Here is a 25,890-nt window from a genome sequence, read left to right as displayed (position 1 = left end):
GAAAATGGCCACTTTGTCAATTGGACTCTATGGCATTGAAGTCCCCTCCCCAAACCCTGCACTCCTCAGGCTCCGCCCCAAAAACCTCCCACCAGTGATGAAGAAGGCCTTTGTCAACCCTACATGTCAAGCTGTTTTATACAAAATCAGACCATTGGTTCTTCTGGTTATTACTGTTCATTTTGAATGGCAGTGTCTTTTTGAGGCATTATGCAGATAGAGATGTCTTGCTAATTCGAGACTCTAGGGCTTCATGCTTATAGAACACATGCTTTACTATTGAGTTACAGTCCTTCCTAAATGCACCCCTTGAAACAGATTGCCTAGGGGATTTGAATTTACAAACCCACATGCACAAAAGGTACAAGGTGGGAAAGGTGATTTTATTTATATATTCATTGATAAGCACATTAATTAAAAACCTGCACCTATAAAGCAACTAAGGATTGGATCCAAATTAAGATTTCTGCTCAAGCAAAGAACTTCTGTCAGTGGGACACAACTTACCTGCTTCCTCCCCCAACAGCCGTAAATGCTGCTCCTGATAACCCCACCCCTATTTTTCTCTGACTGGGGAAGGCACTGGCAGTCAAGAAGGCAAACAAAGTCTGCCTAGTAAATGTTGGGATGTGACGTCACCCCATGGGTCAGGAATGAGCCAGTGCTTGCAGAGAGGACCTTTACCTTTTTATTTAAGCAAAATTGCAGTTTTGCATAAATACATTTTGGCAGTTTGCAGGTCATTGTTTTGATATAGTTTTCAAACTTAATCCGTTGTTTTTATGCAAAATTACAGTGGGGTAGCTTTATTGGTCTATTGTAGCAAAATCAAACCAGTCCAGTGGCACCTTAAGAACACCTTAAATACAGCATTGTACCTGAAGAAGAAGAAGGGAGCTCTGTCTCATGAAAGCTCATACTGGAATAAATGTTGTTGTTCTTTAAGATGCCTTCTGTTTTGTTTTTTTATGCAAAAGTCATTATTATTAGGAACAGTAAGAGGAATCTTTTCCCACTGCAGAACCCGCACTGAGCAGTTCTTGAGCATATACTCAGCTCCCATAAAATTTTGCAGGGTCGGATTGGTATGTAGCAGGATGGAGAGTTGATGAAGAAGACCATTTACCCCTCTTAAGCAAACTTAATGGCCTTAACTACATGGTTGGGTACAGGCTTGCCTGCGCTTGCCCACATTATTGCATGCTTCTTTTACATTCAAACGGAGCCTGGCAATTTGCAACAACTCGGAAGGTCCTTTGTACAAATAAACTATTCATATTCCAGAGTGTCTGTCAAAGTTCACCATCGGTAAAGATGACTTCAGCCAAACACTCCCCTTTTTATTGAATAAAGGTTCAGCATTAAACATACAGAATGCTCCTTGTACAAAGGAGCTAGTGAGTCTCCTGGTAAAGTATAAACTGCCTTATTAAGAAACTAGCTAACTATTTGAGTAATTATTCTAAGATTGCCTGAGAAAAGCTGTAAATAATTAAACCATTAAAATAAAGTTTAGGGCAAACTGCAATTGTGCCTGGGTTGCCAGCGATGGCAGAAACCGGCTGATTATTTTTAGGGGCTTATTGTTCCTCTTTGCCATTACTATCACGTTTGGATAGCCAAGGCGAAACAACTGTAGAGGCACGCAATGAACGTTGGTATTGAAAGTGCTGTGCAATCTTACGCTGCTCTGTAGGGTTCTGATGTTAGTAGGGTTGTCAGATCCCTCTTTGCCACCGGCAGGAGGTTTTTGATGTGGAGCCTGAGGAGGGCAGGGTTTGGGAGAGGAGGGACTTCAATGCCATACAGTCCAATTGCCAAAGCGGCCAATTTCTCCAGGTGAATTGATCTCTGGCGGCTGGAGATCACTTGTAATATCAGGAGATCGCCAATTATTGCCTGGAGGTTGGCAACCCTAGATGTTAGGCAAAGCGTGCTTAGTATCAGATATTGCATTGAACAGTATCTCTGCAGGCTGATGAATTAGAGGACAATAGCCATTGATGTAAATGTGAACTAAGATTCTGATTATAAGAGCAAAAAAAGTTTAAAACAAAACATAAATACAGCCAAATCCTATACCAGCATAGGGATTTATTTGCCATCCTAAATTAGAACAGTTTAGGATTGTGTCCATAACCTTGCATAAAGTGCCTGTGATGTTAATTGTCTTACATGTGACTAACTAAAATACTTGTTCTAAAAGCTTGCTTTCCCCCCCAACAGCATATTTTTGTATTATGTATTGTTCCTGTTATTTTTGGGGGGGTATAGTGTGGTGTAGTGGTTAGGAGGCCCGTTGCGCAGAGTGGTAAGCTGCAGTATTGCAGTCCAAAGCTCTGCTCACGACCTGAGTTTGATCCCAACGGAAGTTGGTTTCAGGTAGCCGGCTCAAGGTTGACTCAGCCTTCCATCCTTCCGAGGTCGGTCAAATGAGTACCCAGCTTGCTGGGGGTAAAGGGAAGATGACTGGGGAAGGCACTGCAAACTACCCTGTAAACGAAGTCTGCCTAGAAAATGTCGGGATGTGACACCACCCCATGGGTCAAGAATGACCTGGTGCTTGCACAGGGGACCTTTACCTTTTAGTGGTTAAGAGCGGTGGTTTGGAGCGATGGTCTCTAATCTGGAGAACCGGGTTTTATTCCCCACCTGAGCGGCGGACACTAATCTGGTGAACCGTGTTGGTTTCCCCACTCCTACACATGAAGCCAGCTAAGTGACCTTGGGCTAGTCACAGCTCTCATAGCTCTCTCAACTCCACCTACCACACAAGGTGTCTGTTGTGGGGAGGGGAAGGGAAGGAGATTGTAAACTGCTTTGATTCTTCCTTAAGTGGTAGAGAAAGTCTTCTTCTTCTCCCCCCCCCCCACATTTTTGCTAGATGCTGAGATTTGGTACAGAGACCATCTTCCTTAGTGGTTCTCTTATTCACAAAACGTTTCCTTGAGCATGAGTTGTGACTCTAAGGGCATACTCATATCAGGTTTTTGTTTGTTTGTTTTAATGTGAGATGCCTTATAAAAACTGGTGCTCTTCATACCAAATGCCAAGTAGTCAATAGTGCTGCTCTTTGGCAGAGATCGTGGAGGAAGTTTAAAGTAGAACATTACTTTTAAAGTGTAACATCAGCTTTAAATTGAAACATCACTTCTCTGCAATGTTCCAGGCGATGTGTTCACAGGCACCATGGGAACATCAGATTTGCTGCCTAGGTGGGCTCCTATTTTCTGCTCAAAACAGACCACTTTCCAACTGATAGATCAGCCGTGTAAGAAATACCCTGTTTAAAATAGTAACAAGAGTTCTCCCTGCCAGGGGGAGTTAGCAACTCCAAGTTGTACATCACTAATTCTGCTAGTAGGGAAGGTTCTTGAAATGAAACTCTCCTTAACTGAAACATCTGAAGCAACTGAAGAACTGCAGCATATCTACTGACAGAAGAGGGCTTCATTTCTAACAAGAGATTGGGACACTCAAAGCTAGCACATCTGTTTCTTTGTACAAAACCCAGACTGTTAGTGCATGTGCCACTTTTCCTGCTCAAAATTAGTTCTGCAGCTGCTCTTTAAAGTTGTGAATCAGCCATTTGCAAAGTGTTCCATTACTTCTGTCTGGTACACACACAGTTAGTATTACAATCATTAGTTTGAGAGAACATTAGTTTGGTAAGCATCAGACTTGTTTAGTTGTATATTGAGCAGTTTAATATTTCTTTTATCACATGAACACATGAAGCTGCCTTCTACTGAATCAGATCATTGATTCATCAAAGTCAGTATTGTCTACTCAGACAGGCAGTGGCTCTTCAGGGTCTCAGGCTGAGGTCTTTCACATCACCTGCTCACCTAGTCCCTTTAGCTGGGGATGCTGGGGATTGAACCTGGGACCTTCTGCATGCCAAGCAAATGCTCTGCCACTGAGCTACAGCACCTCCCCAAGCATATCACACCAAACCATCTTAACTCTCACGAGGAGAATACATGCATGAAAATTATGAAAACCCACGATACAATGTGACTGTGATAAACATGATATCTGACTTTTGGAGAGGCAGAATCATTAGATACGTGCTTATATGTGTAGACCTTTTTTTCTTTGTTTGTTTTGTTTTGTTTTGGTAAATTAAAAGTATTGCATTCCATGCAGGTAAAGAAATATATTGTTTTTGTTCCATGTGTCAGCATGTGCAAAGAAGATTCTCATTTGTGTGGCAGAAGTAGTTTGCAGCTCTTATTCTGTAGGGCGTGATTTCTCCTTGAAGAAGAAAAACAAAACAAACAAATACAAAATGAAAAAGAGAAACAGACCTCCAGCATTGTGAAAATGCTGGCTCTGTGTGCCGGAGCAAGGGGGCAAACCTAGCTTGCAATTTTGTATGTCCTTCTTGAATATCATACAGGAGAGTGAAGCTAAAGCAGCTATCTGTGGCTGAACTTCAGTGGTAAAGAGCATCCTTTAGATCAAGCTATGTAGCCTAGACGCTGCTACCCAAACTGTTAACCAGGTTGCAACAGTTGTTACATAGAACATTATGATGTGGGCACCTTTACCTATGATGAGCTGGTTTCAGGCTGCCAACTGCTTTTCATGTGGACTGTTGATAAAGAATCAGGCTGTAATAACTTTTGGTCACTACAAAGCGAACTGGATTTGCAGAAGCAACATACAGGTGAAAGGTTCTGTATTCCATTATCGGCCTCCTAAGCTGTCTTGTCCCACTCACAAAAGCTATCTGTTTGCACGCTTGTCATATTTGGGATCTTGGGCTAGACTTTTAGGGAGTCAGAAATCCATTTGTGTAATTTCTTCTAAGAACGTTAACAAATGGTGCTTTATATAACATTCTAAAGCAAACATCTTAGCTTCCATTCTTATTCACCTTGAAAGGAAATGTTTCATTTTAGAACAAAAGATCCTGAGATCTGACTTGTCTAAATCAAGGCCGAATTTGTTCAGCTGTATTCATCTTTGCCCTTCATTTGACTTTTTTTTTTTTAGGGACTATAAATAAAGAGTTGTAAACAAGAGCTAACCCTTGAAACAACCTAGAAAGTTAATGTTTCTCCTCAGTCATTATTATAATAAATTCAAACACTGAATTTAATGTGATTTACACGTAGAATTCATAAGGCTAGTGGGTGCAAATGTCTGATTCAACAGCTGAGAAAGGAACACTATTTTGTATTCAGTATATAATGTAATTGTAACACCTTTTCCTACATAAGATGTTGAAAGATGCTTTTTGCTTTATTTTTAACAATTGGAATTGTGCCCCCACACAAACCTCTGCTTTTACATTTTGCTGGAATTGTCTTATATGTGTTTTCCCCTCTCTTAGCAGTATTGTGTACCTTCACAATAGCAAGCTTTATCACTTAATATCACCATTATATTGTTTTAATCTCTTTCTTTAGATAAATTTTGCAGCTGATTGTGTCCTAAGCAATTCTCAACCGGGAAATATCCTTAGGTTTCTTCTGTTGGCATGAGATGCTTTAAACATTGTACAGTAACGTCCAATAAGGAACATATCTACGTAGTATGTTTAAAATCTACATTAGGGGCACTGTTAAAGGAATCTGTCATTTTACCTTTAAACAGGCAATGTTTTTTGTAGTCTTAAGCTATATAAGCCATGCATGTTTGAATATGGAAACTCCTAAAGCGCTGTGATTTTAAAGTGTTGAAACTCTAAAAGTGCTGTGAACAACCAGGTGTACAAAAAGGTGGTTTACATGTTGCTTTTCTGTGCTGAAATGTTTTACTCGGTTTTCTAATACCTGACCACTGTGGTCAGCCTTGCCATAAAGGTATAACTTTAGGAAGTGATACAATCTATGAAGTATTCCCCATTAGGTAGACACCATGTCTTTAAATTATGGCCATTTCTTAAGATTTTAAAGCAAAATGAGCTCTTAGGGGTATGATTAATAGCAGGGAATGAGGATAATGCTGGGTCATCAGTGGTACTCCATTACAAAAAAGGTTGAACTAATGAAAGCATCCATCTATTTGACCAATAAAGCATTTGAATGATATGCTTGTAGATTTTTTCATCATATAGTACTTACTTTGCACTGAATAAACTGTGATTTTACATGATGGGAAAAGATCATAGAAAAGCCAGTTCAGTTGCAATGTGAAGGTGCCTTAATGCTGAAAGTGCAGGTTGTTTGCACAATGTTACATTATGACCCCGGACTCCATATTTTTAATTTGTACTTTGTGAGCTCATTCCAGTTGATGAATTGTCATTTAATCCTGCAGTGTGTGGCTAATGAATCCTGAGATAAAGCGTCTTTGATGCCATGGATTTTGAAGAAACTCAAGAACATGCAAAAAGTGCAGCAAGAAGTCTGCAGATTCGTTTTTTGAGACTTGGTTCTTAGTTTTCTAGTAGTCAGAGCTTCCGCGGAGAAATGTTACCAGAATCATAAAACACCCACTGACAACAACAAAAAGACAAATCTTTATATTAGGGCAGTAAGGTTTACACCACAAAAGCTCTTGCATGCTGATGAACTCTGTGCACAGGTCTCAGTACACACACTTGCTCTCTGTTCCTCTGATGACTTACTAATATTTTTTCTTGTAAGATAAGGTTTCATCCTACTTTGACCACTGACTAATATCCCTGATACCTAAAGCTCAGTATTTCTATCCTCTCATTATCCAAGTAATGGGACTGAACATTTGTGTGTTCCTTATGTATGATCATCTAGCAGCAGTTTCTGCCTTCTAACCTTCATGAGTAGGATTCAGTGTTTTCCTATTTGTTGGTGAAATGCAGTGGTACTTTAAGTACCTTTGTGGTTTGTGACTTTTGAGAACTCTGGCTCTGATCAGAACTAGTATGTACTCATGGTTGTCTATTGTTCTAGTCTCCTGTCATTCAAGATAGGTTTAGTCTTGATAGCATAGTAACTATCACCTCTAGCCTCAAAAGTCTAAGAAACTAAATGCTTTATGAGTTGACGTTCTATACCTCCATAAGCATCAGGATAAAATAGAAATCCATACCTTGAAATCTCCTTTACCCCTAAGAATTCAGTGTCATTCAGGATATGTTCAAACGTCAGTTCAAACATCTATTTGTTTATTTAAAACATCTGTATGTTTGCACTCAAGTAGGGTCCCCACAGCAGCAAATATGAACAACATTAAAACATCTGAACATTAAAACAGCATTTAATCAAAACATATACAAACGTAAGCGCACATATTGTTTTGAATGAATTCTTTTAAGCTGTGGGGCTGAACCTCAAGCATCAAATATGTTTACCTCTCCAATTAAGTTTGTTACTTTTCTTTATAAAGTTTCTTTTGTGATGGCCCCCAGCTTTGGGGGGGGGGAATTGTGTTAGACATTATGCAGTCTCTCTTTCACATGATTTATTATTGGCAGTGGACAGTTATATTCATTTTATTAACCATAACCTCAGGATTGCCATCTCTTTTGAAACACAAAGTATGCCGCTTTGTTTGTTGAGCGGTGATTCCGCAGTGCCAATGCCTTAGCCTTTCAATCACCCACATGTTGTACTATTGATTTTTTTAACAATAATGAAGTCATATTTAAAACAACAACAACACTTCGGATGCATGACTGGAAATTAAGACCGCCCAATACTAAAAATAAGTTGAACTGGGGTCCTCCCCATCAATCTGGATTGATTTCTTTTAAAAAGAAGAAAAAGGAGGGGCTAGTGATATGGAAAGATTCATGGTGGCGAAGGCAGACAATTTACGTAATATCCATTGTTGCTCAGAGGAGAGGAGTGGAGGGACCCTTTTAAGCCTGGTTGATTGCCACAGGATGTAATAACAGAGTAACACCCCTCAAAATCTGTTGAAGTAGATGGGCTTAGAAGGGTGCACTGTTAGTGGAGTGGGAAAGTGCATATTCTGTCCCTTAAAACATTCACAGATGGACAAGGCGCGAAGCACAGTGATTCTAGCCAAGTCTTGCCAGATCACTATAAAGCAGATAAAATTTTAACAAGCTATGTGGGGATAGAGAATGAGCTGTACCCTTCCCCATCTTGGGTGTTGTTTTTTGCTTTCCTCCCTAAAATCATTTAAAATTTTTTTCTCTTTTTAAAATTTCAATGGTTCATTTTTTCACTCATGGGGAAAAAACAGGGTAAGGAAAAAAAATGTGTGGGAATGGGGATGAAGTATGCCCCTTCCAAGCTGCTTTTTAAAACTACCCTATCCATTAGCAGAGCTTCAGTAGTAACACTTTCCCAATGTACTAGTTTGCCACTGCCCTGTCTGGTTTGGCCTTTAGTAGGATGCCTTCCATCATTCTTTTCCTGCAGCTTCCCCTTTGTAGAATGCTGAACGGAAGGCTGATGATCTGCTAGCATTTCCAGCGATTAAGCTCAGTTTTCATGCTTATCTTTTTTGTAGGGTCGCCAACCTCCAGGTACTAGCTGGAGATCTGCTATTGCAACGGATCTCCAGCTGACAGAGATCAGTTCACCTGGAGGAAATGGCCGCTTTGGCAATTGGACTCTGTGGCATTGAAGTCCCTCCCCTCTCCAAACCCTGCCCTCCTCAGACTCCACCTCCCAAACCTCCCGCTGGTTGCAAAGAGGGACCTGGCAACCCTACCTTTTTGTGTGCCCTTATCAGTTCTGCTTTACATATCCAGCAGACAATTTGGTGCTCTTGGGAAGAGAGGAGAATTAGTCAGGACTTAGTCCGATGAACTGGTTGAGTTTTAGAAACCACTACTGTGCCGCTCCCCCCTCCCCCGGTCTGTTGTGAATAAACACCCTCATCCACCGCACTTCAGGGATTAAGCCAATGTGAGCTTCCTGCTCTGAAGGTAGCCTTTTATTGTGGCATTTAAGCACTGGTGACCCATTTGGAGAGTGCTGTCCAGGAGTTAACCCAGAGCCTTGCTGCCTGTCCCACCTGGTGTTACTCACTGCAGCTTGCCCTGCTGTTCTGTAACCTTCACCTGCCACTCATGACACACCAACATGATCAGGGGACTAGAGCAACTGCCCTTTGAAGAGCGGTTAAAACGCTTATGGCTGTTTAGCCTGGAACGAAGGCAGTTAAGAGGAGACATGATAGAGGTCTATAAAATTATGCATGGTATGGAGAAAGTGGACAGGGAGAAGCTTTTCTCCCTCTCTCCCAATACTAGAATGCGGGGTCATCTGCTGAAGGGTTAGAGCAGGGATGGGGAACGTCCGGCCCGAGGGCCGTATGCGGCCCCTGAGGACATTTTCAGTGGCCCTCGGGAGCTCCAGGGCCCAGCCGCGGAGGTGCAGCACAGCGCGGCCCTCCCCGAGGGTGTTCCTGGGGCCACGGCACCCTTTGGACCTCCTCTCGTCAACTGTTGGTCGGTGAGAGGAGGGGGGAGGGACGCCTCCCCCAAGGCTGCCCCTTACAGTCGCGGCATGCAGGAACGCCGCGGCACACTGTAAGCCCCTCTCGCCGCCTGTCAAGCTGCGAGGGGGGAGAAGCCAGTGGCTCCCGGGGGCGGAACATGACTGCGGGAGCTGATCGGGCTTGAAGGGCCTTTCGTGGACTTGGGGTGGGGGGGTGGGAGGGCATGGAGGCTGGGGCCCGGTTGCATGGGGCTGCGTGTTCTGCCGTGTGTGTTGGGGGAGGCGGGGAGCCTGGGTCCCGGTTGCGTGGGGCTGGCATGTGCGGGTGTGTGTGTGTGTGGGGGGGGGAGGCTTTTCTCTCTTCCTCTTTTTCTGTCACTCTTTCTCCTTTCTCCCCCTCTCTCCCTTGTCTCTTTCTTTGTCTGTCTCCTTCCATCCTTTTCTCCCCCTCCATTTCTCTGTTTTCCTCCCTTCCTTTCCTGAGATTCGGCTGTGGGCTGCGCCCCCCCTGGCGCCTCGTTTGCTTGGGGCCCACCGCTGGCTGCCCTCCCTCCTGGGAGGGAGGGGGAGCGGGGGTACCCTCCAGGCCTTCTCTGCGTGGCCTCCCCTGTGGTTGCCAACCTCCAGGTGGTAGCTGGAGACCTGGCAACCCTAGCCTCTCCTGGCTCCTGGCCCCGCGCCGGGAGATCTACACCTGGTTATGGCCCCCGAATGATGTTATAAATGAGCAAATGGCCCTTGGCATGAAAAAGGTTCCCTACCCCTGGGTTAGAGATTCAAAACAGATTAAAGGAAGTATTTCTTCACACAATGTGTAGTTAAATTGTGGAACTCCCTTCCCCCATGATGTGGTGATGGCTGCCAACTTGGAAGGCTTTAGGAGGGGAGTGGACATGTTAGTGGAGGAGAGGGGTACTAGTACTGGCTACTAGTAAAAATGGATACTAGTCATGGTGCAGGATCAGAGGAGATGTCTATTATATTAGGTGCTGTGGAACCCAGGCAGGATAATGCTGCTGCAGTTGTCTTATTTGTGGGCTTCCTGGAAGCACCACTGTGTGAACAGACTGCTGGACTTGATGGACTTTGGTCTGATCCAGCATGACCTTTCTTATGTTTTTATGCTCTTAACATTTATATCAGAATTCACATCCTGCTTGCTGTGATAGTGAATTGCTTTCTTCTTTCCCGAGAACTGCTGAGAACTTGTGAGAATTTATCATCCAGAATTAAAACCTTCTACATTCCATCCCTTTGGCTGATGAAACATGATTCCAGCAATGTTCCTACGATCTAAGGAACCAGGAGATAGTGCCCATATGAGCAGTCCTAGGCAGTTCTATTCAGAAGGACATCTCATTCAGTTCAGTGGGACTTGTTACTCCATACTTGTCTAGACTTGTCCCGAGTAATGCAGTCACTGAATGATGAAATAGAAATAATTCAGGCAATTTTGGAACCTCAGACGTGTACAGATATAGTCAGACAAATACAGAAGTGCAGATCAAAAATAGAGCAAATAGGGAAGGAATCATGGCATTCATTTATATATGAGGGCAGGCATTTCTAGAACTGCATAATGTTACTGCTTTAGGCCCACTTGAGAAATTATCTATCTTTAGTCAACGCTTGCTCCAGAACAGTGGGAATTTCTAGACTGCCTTGGCATATCCATTTATGTACATACTTGGGGACTGGCCAGTGGCTACTTGCCCAGCAAGCTATGAGTCCAGAATGAGGAATCTGGAATTCGCACCATAGTTTACTTTTTCTAAAGCCGTATTTTTAATTGTAGCCTCAAGCGTTGGTAGTAATGTCATTGATTGTATACTGATTACATATTTAAGTAGAAAAGTTATATGCCTGTCTTGATACTCTTGCGTAACAGAACTGGTTTTTCAGTAGTCTCGACAAGCATTATTATTTTATTGAAACAAGTTCACAGCGGAAAATCAGTTTCAAATGAGGTTTTGCTGTCTCTCTTTGCAAATATAAAATACACTACTTTGGAATTATGAAATGCACTGGTGTATGTTGTCTGTATACCTAAAGTCAGGAATTGTCCCTCTGCTCTTTTATTTCCCATTCCTGTTGGCCCCTTTTACAGAATCCTGCGGGGGGGGGGGGGAAGAGTCAAAAGGATCTGACTTGCTCTTGCTAGTTCGTCTGGCCACTAAAGCTCGAGTTAGCTAGCTGCACGTTCTTTAGAAAACAACCTAGTTGCGTATAAACAAGTCGCTCTAGTCCCCAACTGGTTTGATTTCATGATGGTCAGCAGCTGATGCGTGTAACGTACAACCTTCCTGCTTCTCTAAATGTCAGGAGGATGACTGTTTGTTTGTCTTGACCTCTCCCCAGCTGTTTACTCTGTAATGTATTTGCCTCAACCTTGATTCCCTGAGAGTGGCCCCTTTTCTCCTCCCTCCTCTGTTTACAGTTGTCCTGCCCTGAGTGTCACCTATAAAATCTGTTGATTATTCCACCTGGTTAATGTTAAATTGCTCTTGCAAGATGATGTGTTTGTTCATAAACACAAACGCCAGGGCCCTTGTTTACTGTACCCATGGCAGCAATCAGTTATTAAACAAATATTGCTTTGTTTGCGGGTGTGAGCAGCAGTTTAGCCTGCAAGGTCTGTGGGGGAAGGGGGGGGGAACCTTTAGAAGCTAAGTTTTGATAAAGAAGAAAAGAGGAACTTGTCCCTGGAATGTGGTTGAAACTGACTTAGGTTTGTTTTTCTTATCTTTAACTTTGGATGAAGGGGCTACAAAGATTAGCAAATTGTTTGGTTTTTTTCCAGGAGATTTCCTTAGTGTAATGATATCTATCCAGTTGTTTGCTTTTTCAGAAGGGAGAGAGAGCTCCTGCAAGAGCGCAGTAATAGAGCATCTGATGGCTAGAAAATTCTGTGTGGATCAAAGAAGGACTTTAAATGTCTAGGACAGAAGGATAGGGCTATGAACAAGGTAATGACCCTCTTCCCTTTCAAAAGAGACCCTCCTTGGAATTATATATAGTGATTGGCGTTTGAGTTGTCGATGTTGTGCTTTTTTTTAATGTATGTGAATGTTTTTTGTGAATCCGTGTGTGTTTCTTTTAAAAAGCGATTGTGTCCTCTGTGAAGTTGGAAAAGGAAATGTTTTGCTTGGTTTAGACAAGAAAGCTGAAGAAAACTCTTTGCAAATTATGGCAACAAATGTTATAGATCTAGAGGTGGATACACACACACACACTGTGCTTTTTGATGAGCTTGCATGTCTGCGCCCCATGTGAAGCAGTCATTATTTTTCTTGTACTGTTTTGCAAACAAGTTGGGAGTGGGAGAGAGTATTAGCTGTCTGTTTTTCGTTTTCCCCTGGCCCTTCCCATTCAAAAAAATGTTTGTTGTTTCTAAAGACTCCCTCCACCAAGCAACCCTTCCCTTCATTTTGGTGGGGCAAGAGTGTGACTTTGCACAATCCTGATTAAAACGAATGGTGGATGTGGAGTAGCAGCACTTGATAGATTAAACAGTGTGCTGTATCGGTACTACAGAGGATCCCACCAGCATCAAACTTTAAATCCTTAGGAAACATAAGAGTGAGCCTTTTTTTTTTCAAGAGAAGCAGTGCTTGAGAAGTGAATGTTTAGCTCTTTTATGTTTAATGCAGACTTCTGAGACTTTGTATGGAAGAAATGCTATTAGAATTATAAGAAAACAATCTGTAAGTGCATAAGGAGTTTTTGAAGGATCAGGTTAAATGACTGTCCTGGTAGTCGTTCAGGCAAGCAGAACCGCCCCCCCCCAAAGCGTTTGCTAAATCCAGATAGGTGGTATTCACTAATGTGCTATAATGATTTGAAACATATTGTTCGTTGTGATTGCTAGAGCAGTCATGGGGCTTGAGGTGAATCAGAAGGCACTTGAAGTGTGCAGCCTAACCAGACAATCATTAATTGACTAGCGTTGCTGTGATGAATCAGTCCCCCTCTCTGCATCAAACACTGGAAAACACTGAATGAGAAACTGTATAGGGCCATCGCATACCAAAGCACCACTTGACCATGGAGATGATTATAATTCTGCAGACTCAGATACTTAGTCTGCAAGTCCTATTGAACCAAACTTGACATTTCAGAATCAGAATGCCAAGAAAGGGAGCATTTTCATATCTAAAATAAAATAATTAGATAGATAGATAGATAGATAGATAGATAGATAGATAGATAGATAGATAGATAGATATTTTAGCTATACAACTGAGTTTCAAGAAACAAGGTTTGTGGACTTATAACACCAAGTGGAACAGATATCAGGGCTGGTTCATACAGATATTTTTTGTTTCAACATGTGTGCAGTTCCAACTTTCCACGGGTGCATGCTTGCATGAAGAAACTAAACATGGAAACAGGCTGATCAAAGATAGAACTTGCAGAGATTTCTGTGCTTGTGACAGCTCTGTTTCTGGTTGCAAATATCACAGGAATGGCTGTCCTGTTTAGTTGTTTGAACTGGCTCTGAGCTAGATTTGCACAGGTATAGGCTGAAGTCAGAACATGTGAGTATCAGGAAAAAGTTTGGGGGGAAAGGAATAAAGAAATATATATATATATATATTAAATAGCAGCAGTAGGGTAAAAGTAAAAGCAAAATGTTGGCTTGGATCTACAGGAGCTAGGGCTGTCAAAAAAAAAATTCGGTACAGTTCGGATTCGGCCGAATTTGACCCTTGTGGGTTCGGTACGTGCCGAAGTCCGAACTCCCCCGCTTCGGATCCCCGGTAATTCGGGGGGATCCGGAGTTCGGGGGAAAATTCGGCCCCAGTGCGCCTTCAGAGGGATTCCCTGAAGGCGCGCGGGGGCCCTTTAAACTGATCTGAGCCTCCCAGCTGGGAGGCTCAGATCAGTTTAAAGGGCAGCCCGCGCCTTTCAGCGGGCTCCCCTGAAGGGGGGCCGAATTTGCCGAATTTATTCGCGAACTCCCGAACTCGCTGAATTCGGCCCCCCTGGTTGCCCGCCAGTTTTGAGTTCGGATCCGTCCGAACAGAAAATCACCGAATCAGGGGAAATTCGGTTGATTTTCAGTTCGGACTGAACCGAATTGACAGCCCTAACAGGAGCTTTTCCTCAGATGGAAGGATTTCTCCCTGCAGAGCACAATGTTCTCACCCCCTCCTTCTGTAGGTAAAGGTAAAGGTAGTCCCTTGTGCAAGCACCAGGTCATTACTGACCCATGGGGTGATGTCACATCACGGCGTTCACTAGGCAGACTTTGTTTAAGGGGTGGTTTGCCATTGCCTTCCCCAGTCATCTACATTACAAGCTGGGTACTCCTTTTACTGACCTCAGAAGAATGGAAGGCTGAGTCAACCTTGAGCCAACTGCCTGAAACCGACTTCGGTTGAGATCGAACTCAGGTCGTGAATAAAGCTTTTACTGAAGAACTGCAGCTTACCACTCTGCACCACAGGGATGTAGCAGGGAGGTAAGAAAGTCATGCTTTGTGGTTGGGAATCCTTCACTCTGAGGAAATGCTCTGGTAGAACGCCAACGTCAAGTAGCCCTTTACATTAAAAGATCTATATACACCTCAAATCTCCGTGATCATACAAAGTATATGTAAAAGATAGATTTACCCTTGCTAACACATAATACAAAGGTAGCATCAGCTGTATTGCCATTTCACACATTGCAAAGGACCAAATTCTGTGTGCCTAAATCTGACGGAAAACAAGCTTGCCCCCTTTGGTATGATAGTGTTAGATGGAGTGATTTGAAAGATAAATTCTCGTCCAGAGCAAAACAGTTCCTGTTCTGCCAGTGAAACAGATTAACAATTATTATGGCAATTAATGATTAGTGTTGCAAGTTATTAGAAGGAGGCAGGGAAGGGTGGACAGAGGAACGCTGCTAGCTTTGCATGTTTGTTTTGTGAGAGCTGGCATAGATGGGGAGTAATGAGTGGGTGGGATGAGAGGTGGTCCCGAACAGATGGCTGGCTTATTAATTTGGCGTGTCAGTAGTTTAGACTACTTCAGGTCTAGCATCAGTTAAGAGATAATGAGGTTTTAGAACTTCTTTACATGATTTACTTTGCATACCTGTGAATGCGTATTTTACAGATCAAAGAAAGTCTGGTGGAATAGCATTCAAAAGAGTGGGTTGCCACTCTTTTCCTGCGTGGTCTCTGTGTTTTTAAGAGTTGCATGACAGTCAAAAATCAGAAGATGAATTTCCCCTTTTCTACATTTCCAAGCTGGAAAGAGTCACAGCGGTTGTATTTGTGTCCACCGTGTAGCTGATAAGTCTCAGGAGCGTGGCAGGAAAAATGAAATGATAGCGGAGGGCCAAACCAGCCAAGATTCTGGGCATTCCCAGATAAACCATTTCCCGTTTAAATTACTGGCATGTGGCCACCCAATTTGGATCAAACCAATCGAGGAGAGTTAAGCCTTCCCCAATGCCTTTTTCTTAACCCCAGACAACCCCACAAAGCTGCAATTTAGTTGAATTACCAAGCATGGGGGGGGGGGACTCCTACCTCTTGCAGTGGGCTTTAATCACTATTTCAGAAAACTCCAGGTGGATGCTCCCATATTTCTAACATGGTCTGTTGCCTGGATTTTTCCACCATGTCTCTCCATGGCTATGTACCTGAAGAGGGCAGTTAGTCCCTCTGCTGTACATTCCTTTGCTTATTCTGCTTATCCATCCTTTTATTCTGCTCCAAACCCACTGCTTTCCCAGCTGGTTTTCTCTGAAGCACCCCATTGGTCCCTTGATTTATCTTTCCACACTGCAAGAGTCCAGGTGCCTCAGAGTCTACCACATACAGTAGCTGTGGGAGCTTTTTGCTAACTACCTGCTCACTAACTGCTTTAAAACCTCCCTGCTATCTGGAGTAGTGTCAGGATGCATTTGAGCAACAAGGTGAACAGTGCACATTCGTTGACTCCCCTATAGTAGGTAAATGAACAGCAGTGATGGATATTTTTGGTATTTTTCTGAGTTTTTAGCAGCAATAAAGGGGAGCTGAAAAGTGTATTCCCGAATAAATTCAGCATTATTCGGGGCCATTTTGATCCCGGTGGCATTTTAAAAACCCCTCCCCCCACCTCTCTCACTTACTTTCTGCTGGGTGGTGTTGCTGCAGTTAGAGAGCGTGCAGCCTTCTGTTGAGCATCGCCATCCACTCCAAAGTTCAGGACTTCAAAAACTGTAGCTGCCAGCAACACTAAACTGAAGGCTGCACTGGCTCCCAGTGAAGCCTTTACTTTGCTGGAGCCAGCGAAGCCTTTAGTTTGCTGAGCCCCAGCCCTCAGATTCTTGCTGAGTTCAGGCTCCTGGCTCCACGTAGAGTCAGGAGTCCAAATGCAGCAAGAATCTAAAGGCAACAGCCCTCAGATTCTTGCCACATTTGGGCTCCTGGCTCTCCTGCCTTCCTGTCTATGCCGAATTTTTTGAGTATTTTTCGTGTTTGGGTTTATTAACCCGGACATTTTCAAAGAAATCCGGATTTTCCAGATTTTTAAAAAATGTTCAGGTTTAATAAACCTGTACACAAAAAATACCCGGGGGGGGGGGGGAACAGTGCACAGCCCTAGTCAAACTCAAACGGCCATCAGAATACACATAGAACAGGCTGGACACCCTGTTGAAGCAGAAGAGAGGCAGAAATGCTTGTCCTTTTGCTCTGTGAAGAAGCAATACGTGGAGTGAAAGCAAGGGATAAATGTCTGAAAATTCTCTTAGAATTAAGATGGTGGCAGAATGATAGGTTCTAGCCAAGAATACCAGGAGGTCCCTATGTGAATGCTATTTTGCCAGGTTGGAGAGAGAACGACAAGAAGAAATTTCAACGGCCAAGGGGACTTAGGCTAGTGAAAGGAACAGAAGAAGAAGAGTTGGTTTTTATACCATGCTTTTCTCTACCTTTAGGGAATCCCAGAGTGGCTTACAATCACCTTTCCTTCCTCTCCTCACAACAAACACTTTGTGAGTAGAAGGGGCTGAGAGAGTTCTGAGAGAATTGTGACTAGCCCAAGGTCACCCAGCAGGCTTCATGTGTAGGAGTGGGGAAACCAACCCGGTTCACCAGGTTAGAAGCTGCTGCTCATGTGGAGGGGTGGGGAATCAAACCCAGTTGTCCAGATTAGAGTTTGCTGCTCTTAACCACGACACCACACTGGCTCTCTCTCCATGTACTCCATGTACATAGTTGCTATCCAGTACCATCTATCCCATACCTTCGTTGATAGCCTATTCATGGGTATGCCTCTGTTGGGTGAAGATGGTGCAGATGGTATGGAAACAAGTGCTGAAGACAGAAGACCTTTGTCTTGCCTGAAACCAAAATTATTATAAGTATCATGGTCACTGCTGATAATGACTTCGATGTTTACAGAGTCTAGAAGCACTCACATCTGGATTCATCTACTTTTGTGAGCAGGCAATATTGTGTGGTACTTTATCAGGGCAAACTACACTCCATAAAGCCACCCCCAGATGTCACCACAGCTACATGGAACCCTACCCACATGGAAGCAATTTTATGGCAGTCACTACAATTAACACTGAGTTGGCCGTATGTCAACAATTGCAAAACTCTTCCTTGTTCAGGGTATGATATTTGTTCTAGTACAGTGGTTCCCAAAGTGGGCAGTACCACCCCCTGGGGGGCAGTGGGATTACCTAGGGGGGCACTAAGAGGCAAGGGGGCAGCAGGGGGTGCTTCTTTCTTTTCCTGTTTCTTCTCTGCTTTATATTTAACTGAAACATCTTGACCTGTTTAGGGATTGTATTGGTGTTTCACCCAGCCTGTTGCCCAATGGTTTCTACCTGAGCTGACAGAGGCAGTCTTAGATTTTGTGTTGAGGTCCCTGAGACTTCTAGTCCTTGGGGGCTTCAATGTTCATGCTGACGCTGCCCTGAAAGGAGTGGCTCATAACTTCATAAACACCATGTCAACACTATGTTGTCCCCAAACATCCTGTTCCCTACACATGTAGCAGGGAATACACTTGACTCATTTTTTTCACAAAGTGCATGGTTTGGTAATGGAAGAATATTCCATTCACCATTTCCTGTTGAGAAAATTGGAATCTCCTGAAGGGCAGGGGACCAGTTAGGATGGTCTGTTCCAAGAGGCTGATGGAACTGGAGGGGTTCCCACTATCTCTTAGAGATTTTCCAGTCTGCAAGGTTGGTGGTCCTGTCACTGCCTGATTGACCTGTGGAATACAAAGATGACCTGGGCAGTTGACATGACTGCTCCTCAGCACCCTCTTCCTTTCTGCAGAACTGGGAATATCTTTTGGCTTACCAAGGAACTTAGGGAGATGAAGCAGCTGGGCAGACAACTGGAACACAAGTGGATGAAAACTCAAAGTGAATGTGATCGGACAGAGGTGAGAGCGCATCCTCATGCCTACTTGGTGGCGATAACGATGGCAAAGCAAGCTCACATCTCCCCCACTATTGCAAACATACAATCCCCTCAGGTTGTGAGGGGGCTGTTATCCTAAGCAGACTTTGCGGATAACAGTTGCTTACATTGCTGTGACAGAGATACCATGATTGATTCAGTTATATCTCAGGATGCAATTGTAGCACAGTCTGGTCCTAGTTACAGGGATGGCTCTCAGTTGGAAGGGCCTGATGGACAAGTATCTTAGAAGTGTGCTGCCCACCACACCTAGGTTGATAGATTTATTGGAGCAGAGATATTCCGCTGTAGAAAACCAACAGTATTATTTATGCTTATTCATTAAGGAGTTTCAGATTTCTCACCAAAATTAGGAACTAGTGCAAACACATGGATTCTGCTTCTTAAAAAAAAAAATATTTGAATGGGATTTGGGTTGCCCCATGGTGATTATAGGGCCACCAAATTTTGCTGCAGTGGCACTGCTGTTTTTCTCTCCTGCTATAGCAGAGGCTATTGTATTTTGGTCACATCATGAGATGACAAGAGTCACTGGAAAAGACAGTCATGCTAGGAAAAGTCGAGGGCAGCAGGAAAAGAGGACGACTCAACAAGAGATGGATTGACTCAATAAAGGAAGTCACAGCCTTCAATTTGTAAGATCTGAGCAAGGCTGTCAAAGACAGGACATTCGGAGGACTTTCTTTCATAGGGTCGCCATGAGTCGGAAGCGACTTGACGGCACTTCACACACACACACACACACACACACACACACACACACACACACACACACACACACACACACACACAGCAGAGGCACCTTTGGGCCTCCAAGTGACAGTTTCCAATGGATTTATCAAGTAGCTTCTTGGATTTATCCAATGGATTTTTCCAATGGATTTATCAAGTAGCTTCTTCACGGCCACCCCAAAATTGTGGTGGCAAAGCGCCTGGAGGCCAGATGTCCTGACTCCCAGCCTTGTCTTTAATGATGCTGCTTGTGTTATCTTTCAAATCCAGCAGAGGATTAACGATTAACTCCCTTGTGTTTTACGGAGTGCGAGTATATCCCCAGAGTCTCTAGAGGCCCTGTAGCCATTCTGTAATACACCCATTACCATTTTGGGTAACAAAGTGATGAGGAAAAAGGGAGGGCTTGCTATGAAGTATCCTTAAGTACCCAGGCAAGCACTGGTTAATAGGGGACAGTGGGCAAGTGATTATGAGATTTGGGGCAAATTAAAATTTGAGAAAACAATCTAGGAAGATGGGCAAGTGTCTTTATTACATTTAATCAAAATAGTGTTTTTGACTTTTTTTTTTACTGACTAGGTTATATTAGATATAACCTAACGTCTTCTCTGTTCCCTTCATGGTTGTTTTTTTTTTTTAACCTTTCCCTCTCCGTTCCTGCATTAATAAGCACTGCTTTATCTGTAGTCAGAATTCCACAGAAGGTGACCAGCCAGCCCCCTTGCAAAACAGATACCAGTTCCTGTGGGTCAGCTACTAAAGATGTTCTTAGAGCAGTGTGATTTGTTTCAGTTCCCCTGGGATGCTTAGCACATCACCTTTCCAATATGCTCAACCTCCACTGACCCAAAGCTTGGGGCAAGTCCAATTCCAACCCTGGAACTCCCGAGTGACAGCCTAAGAAGCTACCTTTGTGTCATGAGACCAGAGTGGAAAAATGTGCTGTTGATAATGCCATCCATTCTGGAACCCCCTTTCTCCCTAAGTACTAAATTAAATTTCAGATTTCAGATATGTCTAGACATAGACAGTGTGTGATAAAGTTGATAATATATTAATCATTTTTAACAACAGGTAATATGCATAATTTATGGTGTTACACTGCTATCTTTTTTGATATTTATGATGGATAATGCTCAGTTTTTGCCCTCATATTACTGCTTTAAATTATACCACAAGAAAATTAATGAGAAAGTAGATTTATGGGTTTCATTTGTTTGTCAATTTGGAAATTAATTGGGTGTTAATTTTAGCCGTCCCTCATCAGACCAGGTCTTTAGTATGTGTGCATTACTTTGCATTCATTGAAGCCTACCTCCCATTTACTGTGGGTCAGTAGCTTTGCATACATTAAAATAGCCCTCAGGCTCATTCTCTTGATTACTTTTTGAGCTGCCATGCATTAGAAAATTTACGCCTTTCTGTTATAATTATGAAAATTCTGTATAAGAAGATGGTCCTTGCGTAACAGCAAATCTGCATTGTTCCTTGGCTTTTAAGGTCTCATGTAACTAAGTTCAATTATTATTATTATTATTATTATTATTATTATTTTGGTAATATAAAGTGGTATCAAGTCAGTCTCTATTCTATGACCTCCAGCCTTTGAAGTCTCAAAGACTAATTTAAATTCATCAAATTAGCCTGTAAGCATAGACAAAACACACACAAACATGCAAATGTTTTCCCTCTATCCTGTGGCTTGTTTTGTGTATTTTTTACACGTCCAGCAAAAGGTTCTCTGGTTTATACCCTGCTATTATGTTGGAATTTGCACCCCATCAACACAACATTACTTTCAAAAAGAGTTAGCTCTGCCTTGATGTATGGCAGTGTGTAATGTTGATTTGTTACTCCAAAATTGCTTATTGAAGAAATTGTTAGTTATTCTAAAAGGAGCGCGACTCTGAGTTTTGTCTACTTCGCCATTTATCAAGCAAGTCAAAATCCCAGACTCCCTAACTTTTCACAAAAAGGTGCTGAGAGGGGAAGTGTGCCACATTCATGTCTGAATTCACGTGGGGAAACAAGGAATAGTGAACTGATATGTATGTGACCACATAGTTCCTCTGATGAAACTGCATTTTCATTTGCAGAAGTGATTTCCACGTGTTTCCCCATTCTTCTGCAGACCCCCACTTTGCCCCATGCTGTTCTTGAAGGGTCCGCAGACCCTCACAAACAAAATTTGGTAGGTCTTGGTGGACCACTACAGGGAAGGGCAAAATCCGATGCAGCAAAGTTTGTGTACGGTTGGATATAACCCAGTATGTTTGTGTTTCTCTCACTAATGTAGATGGGCTGCACAATATTAGGTTGTTGGCATCTTAAAACCTCTGTACAAGAAATATGTGAAAGACGGAAAAACAAAAAGTCCTGTGACTGAAAAAACTACACAATTCATAATGGTGTTAGCATTAGTACAGGCCAGTACCACTAGATGAACAGTTTAATGAAATGTCTCAGGCTGCATTTATATTTCCCTTTCCCTTGGACGGTACAGCTTTCATAGTGCCATTTCATTGCCAGGAGCTTTACAAACATACCTTTATCATGATAATCTGTTGCCCTGCATAGGATGTTTAAAAGCGCTTCCATGGATCTCTCTCTCTCTCTCTCTCTCTCTCTCTCTCTCTCTCTCTCTCTCTCTCTCTCTCTCTCTCTCTCTTTCTCTCATAAAGATGAAATAATGCACATTATACATGCAATTATGTATTTGCCCGTACAAAAGCTCCTCCAACTGATTCATTATCATTTCAAAATGGATTTTCTTTAAGTGTGTGAATTAATTTAATGCTGTTATCCCATGCATAGATTGAGACATCAGAGCTCATCTAGTCCATTCTCCCGAAATGGTGAGAAGGCTCATACCTGGTGCCTAGTCTGCTGCGATGAAAGATGCCTGGAAAGACTACCATGGATATCTATCCCCACACACACACACACTCACCCCAAATGCCCGTAGGATGCTGCTGCACTAAAGGGACAGCATAGTGCTACAGCTGTGCCACGGCAAAGACAGAGGCACACCACACACTAGCATAGGAGCATCCTTTATACCTTGGTTTAATGCAGCCACAATCTCTTCCAACATACTTTGACTCCCTGATAGTCCCATACTACAGACAATTATTTATGTTGTCTAGATTGAATGCCATCCCGTTAGGGCGCTATTGGGTCGTTTACATAAGGTGCCGTATTCTGAGCGAGTGTGTGAAGGTGGTTCTGGTCAAGTAGACCGTTCATTTCTGTTCAGCTGTGACCTGCTCCGTGTGGCAAGAGATAGAGGGATAAAATGTTTTATCTGGGACCCTAGGTGTGAATTGGATAATTTGAGGTTTCTTTTAGCAGGGGTGGAGTTTAATACTACATTGGCAGTTGTCAAGTTTTTCCCCTAGTTGATTAAGATTAAAAATTATTAATTCTGGATTGTTACAGATCCATGTGTGTGTGTGTGTGTGTGTGTGTGTGTGTGTGTGTGTGTGTGTGTAAGACTAATATTCTTTTAGTCTTAGACTGCTTTGGGGGTTTGCTTTGATTATGCATGCCTTTCCTGACTGTCAGAGGTCGCCTTGCTCTCCCCGTGCATTTTGCCCGTGTTTTCTGGATGTTGTTTCAGTCAGCATCCAGAGAACACGCGCAAAATGCATGGAAACGCATTGGATATAATGGTTGGAAAAGGCATGCATAATCAAAGCAAAGCCCCGAAGCAGTCAGGGGGGATGACAGTGAGGAAACAGCCATGCATAAAAGGCCACAGTGTGATGCTGTTCAGAGCCGAATTGGCTGTATGAGCAGTATCATTAAAATAAAATAGCATAGGAACATCTATTTACTTAATTTATACCCTTCCTTTCCGTCCAGTGGGAATCCAAAGTGGCTTGCAACATTCCCTCTTCTGTATTTTATCCTCGCAACAACCCTGTGAGGTAGGTTAAGCTGAGAGTATGTGACTGGCCCAAGGTCACCCGACAAAATTCCATGGCAGAGTGGGGATTTGAATTTGGTCTCCCACCCAGATCCTAGTCTAAGACTCAAACTACTACACCATGCTAGCATCATGGGGTCAAATTAATAATCTTAGTTTTAAAATGGATTTCTTAAGAGAGAAGAGTGCTCTGTTTATACCGTGAACCATGGAGACAAAAGAAAGAAAAAGCACTAAGTAATTTCTCCTGTTTCATAGGCTGGAAAGCACCAATCTTATAGCTGAGGGTGAAATTTAGAGCGGTTCCTCAGTGGAACAGGCTTCCTCGGGAGGTGGTAAGCTCTCCTTCCCTGGAGGTTTTTAAGCAGAGGCTAGATGGCCATCTGTCAGCAATGCTCGATCTATGACCTAAGGCTGATCATGAGAGGGAGGGCACCTTGGCCATCTTCTGAGCATGGAGTAGGGGTCACTGGGGGTGAGGGGTGAGGTAGTTTGGAATTTCCTACTTTGAGAAGGGGGTTGAACTAGACGACCCTGGTGGTACCATCGAACGCTATGAGTCTATGAAAGCCCCCCATATCAGTGCACTCTTTTCAGAGAAGATGAGCGAGACTACAGAAAAAGTGTGGACAGCGCAGCCTTCCCGTTTCTGAAAGTTGTTTCCCACCCCACCCCCTTTTGAAGACAGCTATGAGAAGGCTGGCTACGGATAATATGGTCTTTTCAACCAGGAGAGATATGCACGTGAGCATGTGTGGGTGGAGGCTGCCAGCAATTGCTCTTAAACTGATTTTGGCCCAGGCTACCACTTACACACTTTCTGCCTGCCCAAAATATCTAATGAATTGTAATAGACAGAAGTTGTTAAAGCTGCTTCCACCTCATATACTCAACAAAATGAGATCCATTTTAAAATGCAGATGTTTTTACTGGCGAGCCTATCTACCTTCATTGGGTAAATGGTTGAAGGTTCTTTTGCCTTTGTTGTATGACTTGGTGGACATTGTACTTACCCAAGAATGAGGTTTGCGTCTAGGTCTTGCCGTTTAATACCTTGCTCGAGACTAATTTTAGCATTAGCTCTCCACTCCATAGAAATAGAAATATATTACATAAATCTGTGTTTAGTTTAATTTACACATCCTTAAATGACTGGGCCAAGTTCTTTAAGGGCATTTATTCTGCTTCATATAAATAATTGATCAGCCAAGTTAATTTACTTCTGCCTGACTTGGTCACCCTTAATTAACTGCCCTAGAATAAAGAGTGATTTTATTTGTTAGCTCAAAATCTTTCACAAAAGTGAGAAAAAGGGGCTTTATGTTGAGGAAGGGAATAACACAAAGAGATTATACATGCTCTTACTGTTAGCTGGTGTTTACATGTTTGTTAGCAGTAGCAGATATATTGGGTTGGAGCCAAAGAGCCGTGGGCAAAGTTGTACTCACCGGATGGACCCCATCTGTTGAATAGGTTTGTGCTTTGTAGCTCCCTACACTAGGGAACTGTTCAGTGAAAAGCTGCTCAAGGACAGCATGGAAGGCAGCTGGAAGGGAATGGTGTGTGTGTGGAAACTGCAGAAGTACTTTCTGGATGCACAAGGGCTACTTTGGATCCCAACCCATGGACATCAAATAAACACCCATAACATTACACAAAGCGGCACCTGACACCCAAGCACTGGAGGGTGCTTGTTGCGTGCTTCACTAGGAAGTGGTCCACCCTTGACTGTGCTCTTTCTACTTCTCCCTGACAGGACATTTACCACATATGTGCACAAGCAAAAGCAACTGACATATGTGCCAACTGTCCCAGCTTACTGGGTCAGTACTATTTTATCTCTTGGTGGGAATTTATTGAACTTTGGCCTCTGTGCCCTGTTGTTGGTCCTCCCTAGTAACCGGTTGGTCACTGTGACAGACAGGATGCTGGACTAGATGGGCTACTGGTCTGATCCAGCAGGGCTCTTCTTATATTTTTATGTCTTGTGTGGTGACAAGAGCGGTTTCTGTATGAGTCCCTCCAGCAGACAGAAAAGTGATGCCTCCTGGTCACTTAGGAAGTACTGACTGCTCCAAAGAGATTGTAGAAGCCAGGATTAACTGTTTGCTTAGGGAAAGACGGAAGTGAGCACCAGAAAACCATTGATGGGGACCAACCTCAATATCTAGAGGTAATAAACCTATGCATACCAGTGCTAAGAGGCAACATCAGGGTAAAACCTTGGCCCCTATGCCCTGTTTATTGGCCCTATAGGGAAACTGGTTGGCCACTGTGTGAGATGGGATGCTGGACTAGATGGACTACTGGTGTGATCCAACAGGGCTTTTCTTATCTTATTACCTAAATTGTCCCTGTTATGCTTTGGGGAGAGATGTAGAGGTTGCCCTTTTTTAAATATTAGGATTCTTGCTTGTGTGTGTGCTAAAGTTCCCATTCATCATACTTCAGGC

The 25,890-nt window shown here is 43.1% G+C and overlaps 1 protein-coding gene across 8 annotated transcripts in view; it reads left to right on the top strand.

Annotated features, from left to right (window-relative positions):
* Window positions 1-25,890, top strand: part of FOXP1 (forkhead box P1) — a 564,105-nt gene that overhangs the window by 243,160 nt on the left and 295,055 nt on the right. Inside the window, exon 1 of one of the 8 annotated variants that reach the window (XM_056853032.1) lies at window positions 12,007-12,078. The exons of 6 other annotated variants lie outside the window; for them this stretch is intronic. The gene's annotated coding sequence lies outside the window, so the exon portion shown is untranslated. Of the gene's footprint in view, window positions 1-12,006; window positions 12,079-12,211; window positions 12,317-25,890 lie in introns of those variants that run through there. One more of the 8 variants, XM_056853047.1, reaches the window with a different exon arrangement.

Source organism: Euleptes europaea, chromosome 1 (assembly GCF_029931775.1).
Source record: "Euleptes europaea isolate rEulEur1 chromosome 1, rEulEur1.hap1, whole genome shotgun sequence".
Classification (NCBI taxonomy): Eukaryota; Metazoa; Chordata; class Lepidosauria; order Squamata; family Sphaerodactylidae; genus Euleptes; species Euleptes europaea.
This window is presented reverse-complemented; position numbering and strand designations above follow the sequence as displayed.